The sequence below is a fragment of the Alosa alosa genome, chromosome 4 (assembly GCF_017589495.1).
Source record: "Alosa alosa isolate M-15738 ecotype Scorff River chromosome 4, AALO_Geno_1.1, whole genome shotgun sequence".
Lineage (NCBI taxonomy): Eukaryota > Metazoa > Chordata > Actinopteri > Clupeiformes > Clupeidae > Alosa > Alosa alosa.
The window spans coordinates 18,622,811-18,628,810 of NC_063192.1; positions in this window are offsets into that span (position 1 = coordinate 18,622,811).

Here is a 6,000-nt window from a genome sequence, read left to right on the forward strand (position 1 = left end):
TTTCTCTCCTTTCCGTTTTAAGTAAGTCTTTTTTTTTACTCAAGTAAAGGATGGGATTTTTGATGTAGCGAAAGTACAATACTTCACTCAAAATGTAATCAAGTAAAATTTAAAATACCGATTTTATAAACTACTTAAAAAATACAAAATACACAGAAAAACTACTCAATACAGTAACGTGAGTAAATGTATTTCGTTACTTTCCACCTCTGATTGTATGTGCATGGTCTCATATATGTACATATAATGTGCATATATGTTACAATATATATGTACATATATCTTTACAAATATTACCAATACATTTCCCCATTTACATCTGAATACATTATGATGGATATTTCTAACTAATTTGGGGCAGTCATGGCCTACTGGTCAGAAACCGAAGGGTTGCTGGTTCGATCCCCGACCAATAGGTAAAATGCTGACCTGATCACGATGTTGTGGCACCATTCTTCATTAGCAAATGGCACCATTCTTCATGGTAGCAAATGGCAACATCATCAGCGACCCGTTTACCCAACATTGTGGCAACTGACCAGTTCACAACGTTGGGTCAACATCACTACTACTATGGCAACTGATGTCATCGGGGCGTTTCCCACGGCATCAAATGGCGCCGTCATCAGCTGACCTGTTTACAACATTGTCCCAACATCACCAAATATGCAGCGTCATTGCCATCGCCCGGTACATTTCCTACACCTAATGGCAACGTCATCGGCTGTTGTTGTGGCAACATCACTTCAAATACTACATGGCAACATCATCGGCTGACGTTGCCGGTACATTTCCCACAGCACCAAATGACAACGTCATCGGTTGACCTAATCACAATGTTGTGGCAACATCACTCCAAATACTACATGGCAACATCATCGGCTGATGTCGCGGGGACGTTTCCCACGGCACCAAATGTCAACATCATCAGCTGACCCGTTTACAACATTGTGGCAACATCACTCCAAATATTACATGTCATCGTCATTGGCTGACATCGCGGGGATATTTCCTGATACTAAATGGCAACGTCATCAGCTGACTTGATCATGATGTTGTGGTAACATCACTCACAATACTACATGGCAACGTCATTGGTAGACGTTGCGGAAACGTTTCCCGCGGCACCAAATGGCAATGTCACTAGCTGACCTAATCACAATGTTGTGGCACTGTTCTTAACGGTACCAAATTGCAACATCATCAGCTGACCAGGTCACGACGTCGCTGCAATGTCACTAATGGTACCAAGTGACAACATTGTCTTCCAAAGTAGCTGTGATGTTGCAACAACGTAGCCAGAAGGTAATGTCGTGGTGACCAAATGACAACTTTATGGCGACGTTGCTGCAACGTCATGTGTTAGCTGGGTAGTCAGTACCAGCATGGATCGCTATTTTAGTAGCCTAAGGAAAGTAGCCTACCAGATGTAAGGACAGATGGACAGAATTCTGCTGCATGCTCTTCAGACAAAGCTACAACTTTGGAGGAAACATAGTGGAAACGAGTAAGAAAATAAAGTGACGATTAAATGTTAAATATGGATTTAAAGTAACGATTGACAAAACTGGAGAGGACGTATCCCTGTTTCGTATGTTCAACGTTGAGGCCATGAAACCACCAAAACTCATATGGTCATATGGAGACACACATTACAGTTTCTTGAGTAGCCTATACAGATTTTGCGTGATGTCAAAGACAGCCGCTCATGAGAGAGTGCTGTGAGGTGTGTTTTACCCTTTCCAACTATACCTCTGTGAGAGCGGTTTTTCCACACTGGCATATCTAAATTTAAGGGCAAGGCTGGAACATAGACTGTATAAAATACCTCCCCCCCCCCACACACACACACACAATAGTGGTCCGTTTACTGTTATCAGGATGGTGGTTTTGGCCCATTAGAACCAGAACAAAGTCATTTAATTATGTCCAAACCCGACCGAGAATCAGATGATGCCTCAGTTATTCCCATGCTAGTGATTAAACGTTAACACAAGAGGATAGCCCTGTTTTTTTAATTAATTCTAGTCAAATTGAAAAAGTCTTACATGAACTGCAACATCTTTGAAACTACAGTGCCTCTGTCACTGATCCATGCAGTCGGCGTTAATTGGGGCAGCTCAAGAAAATCCTCATCCATTAACACAAGAGGCCCAAGCAGGCATATGCCTATTGAAATAAAATTCCTAGGCTCTTTTTTACCATTGACAAAAATGTCTTGAAATAAACAAATCTGCAACAGTCTTTAGAAATTTTACTTTATTCTCAAAAACAAACGTTTGCATCATGTAAAGCACAGGTATACATAATAAGCAATTTTAAACATAAAGTATTTCAATAAGTATAAGTAAGTAAGTAAGTATATATACTCTTTTGATCCCGTGAGGGAAATTTGGCCTCTGCCTTTATCCCAATCCGTGAATTAGTGAAACACACACAGCACACAGTGTACAACCAGTGAGGTTAAGCACACACTAATCCTGGCACAGTGAGCTGCCTGCATCAACAGCGGCACTCGGGGAGCAGTGAGGGGTTAGGTGCCTTGCTCAAGGGCACTTCAGCCTACTGGTCGGGGTTCGAACCGGCAACCCTCTGGTTACAGGTCCGAAGTGCTAACCAGTAGGCCACGGCTGCCCCTTAAAGACACTCCCCAGACACTCCTTTCTCTCCCCAGTCAGAGTGGCTTTTGCCCAGTCAGACAGTGGCTTTTGGGTGGCTATACCTCCCAATGAAGACCCAGTACCCCAAAGGGGAAATAATTTTGGGGGTACTATTTTTCCCAATGAAGACCCGCCCGTACCCGGGATTTATTAATTTTTTTCCCGTCATCTACTTCCTGAATTTTTGGTCAACGATACCCGGGACACCGAACCACCGGGGCACATGAAATTTGGTGGGTATGTAGCCCCACTAGACTTTTACGGAAAAATTTAGTTTCGTCCCCCCCCGTGCTTGGCCCCCCGAACCGCAAAAAAACAGTTTTTCCAAAATAACTACCTGAACCGTGGCACTGAGGATGAAGAATCTTTTATGGTATGTTGGTCTCAAGGGCTCACATCAATCTGGCCCATAATCACTCATTTGTGATTTGCACCCCGGTAAAAATGAAAATGCAATATTAGTCTGCTTTAATCGCCCCCATCTTCAGTTAAGATGTTCAGAACTGCACCAAATTTTATGTGTATGATTGACCTGGCATTCTTTCATCCATGGGGGTATGTTATGTACATTTAGTGACTGTACACTCATTGGCCTGTAGATGGCGGTGCACACATACACATGCACACACACACAGGCGCCCACATACTATCGGTATTAGAGCGGCCGATACATAATTACAAATTCAGTAGGATTAAAAGAAAGCCAAAATAAATATTCATCATCATCATCATGGCTGCATTTCCATTATTGGCGATAAGTAGTCGTTTGTCCACTAGATGGCGCGTCTTTGCAGTGAGACGTAATTTTGTTGAAAGTTAAAAGTGGGTTGGAAAAACAATGGACGCTTCATACAAGGAGTGTAGTTTACCGCAGAGAACGTCTAATAAGGATAGGATGATGTTCACATGAAATGTAATTTCCATTTCTTCTTGAAGCCGAAATAAATCTGAGGATGTTTATCGGACATGCTTGGTTTTACTGCAGGTAATGCGTTAATCTTATAATATCAATAAGGACCTAGGTAATGTTACCGTTAGCGTTGGTTGAGTGATGGAGGCCAATTTGATTGATTGCATTTGTAGAAAACTATAAATGCGGTTATACCAAGCAAATTGATAGCAGCACTGTAATTGTATCTTTCGACTGTCATTTGTTGCACGTGCTACAAAAATCATTCTGTGCAATGGAAGATTTACCAACGTTACACCGGTCTGATACAGTTTTGCCTATACATGCGTGAGACTGTGGGCCAGATGTACTAACGCTTTTGCGCCCATTTCAGGCATATTTGTTTCGCAATGTGCGTGTAAAATCATTGCGAGGTATGTACAAACAGGCGCAATGATGAAAAATGCAAAACTGCCTGTTGCGGGAGCTGAAAGTGGCAGATTACGATTGTCATGTCATGCATATGCATTCATGGGAGGATCCAGGGGAAAGTGGGAGTTTAAGCGTAAAAAGATGGGAGGGAAGAGTAAAGAGCCTAGTTATGTATTCTCGTTATGTACAAAGACTGCTCCTGAAAGCGCCGCGTCTTTTCTGCGCCTAAATACTTCCGCCTTGTAAAAGCAGGTGTTAATCAAAATTGCAGTTCAATGCATCAATAAGAGAACCTTTCAAAGACAACAGAATCGCTATTTAGAACACCAGTTTTGTGGTGAAAGTATGTGTACTACCAAAAGCAACCTTAACTTTCGTTGGCCTTTTCGCGATGTCTTACTTTCACTTTCACGTCATTCACTTAAACTTTCCTACTTGCTAGATTTTACCAATCTTCCATAGCCTACGTGCACAAGTAGTTTGAGTAGAACTACTGATCTTCATTATCTCCCTGCTTGTTGACATCTTATCATGTATGGTATTATTTCATGATCGCTAAACGTTTGATTCTTTTTAATGTTGTCATCAGTTAACTTCATTCAACTGCGCTTGTAGGCGCTGCCATTCAGTTGTGGACGTTAAGTAAATTGCGTTTATGGGCGGAGAAGGGCAGAGAAAGGCGCGGTTTACACTAAGGATTGAACGATTGATAAATCGACGGAAATTTGGGTCTGACAGCCGCAATCTGCGGTGTGTCCATGGCGCTGATAACGCTACGTTCGCAAATGTACGTACATCTGGCCCTGAATGCCTGTTTATTTTGTTTTAAGTGCGTGCAGGGTGTGAGAGGGGAATCGATGTGCTTTGATTCCAGCTTGGTAGTTGTAGTCTGTGAAATTAAAAGCACGTGTGTGTGAAGTATCCAATGACACCTTCATTTCATTATGGCTGCTTTAGCAACACACCTTAAGCTACTGTGTAGTGGGTCCCATTTAGAAGTGGCTACTTCATTCGCGCTTTCCTTGACTCATGGAGCCGCGTGAATTTTATTACAACTTTTATTATGGGGGTTTTTTCCTGCCATTAATAAAATTAAAATGAAAACAGTGAAATTAAAATGAAAAACTCGTTTTGCCATTTAATTTTCAAAGTGTCAGTGCAATTATCCTGCCAAATTTAAAAATAAAATGAAATATATACATTTGGCTTTTAATTTTCCTGATAAACACGATTCATTACCATCCTGGTATATTACTGCCAAAAATGAAAATGAAAATGTTAGTTGGAAAATGAAAATACAAACTTCACTTTGACTTTGCCTTTTCCTGACAATGCACACAATGTATGCCAAAATGATAAATGAAATGAAAACTGACACCTGCTTGCGATTTTCTTTCCATTTCTCGATTTTCATTTTCATTTTCAAGTTCACAACATGCAAATGAGCTGCATTGTTAATGAGATGTATGTATACACGAGGCGGCCCAGGCAGGATATCCCTGCCGAGACGATTACAGCTTATGTGCAGTTAGGAATGACCGCAAACAAAATCGCTGAAGCCTGCTCAATTAAATTAGGAGAGGACAGTATGGCGATAATGCAGGAGCTTGGATTTAGGTACTGTCCTCTCCGGCTAAATTTTGTTGCTGTCATTCCTAACTGCACATAGGCTGTAATCGCCTCGCAGGGATATCCTGCCTGGGCCGCCTCGTGTGATACAAGGGGACTCTAGGGCCACTACGGCCTCGTCTTGGACCGATCTGGCTGCCATCTTGCCGTCAACCAACCGCGTTTATTGATCTAAAGCTAAATCATGATCATGGTAGGCGCATTTAATTTGTCGTCACCAGAGCACCACCCACATACATCTCATTAACAATGCAGCTCATTTGCATGTTGTGAACTTGAAAATGAAAATCGAGAAATGGAAAATAAATAAATTTTTGGCAGTAATATACCAGGATGGTAATGAAAAGGAAATGACAAATAGACGTTTTCCATTTATTTTTATTTTTGTCA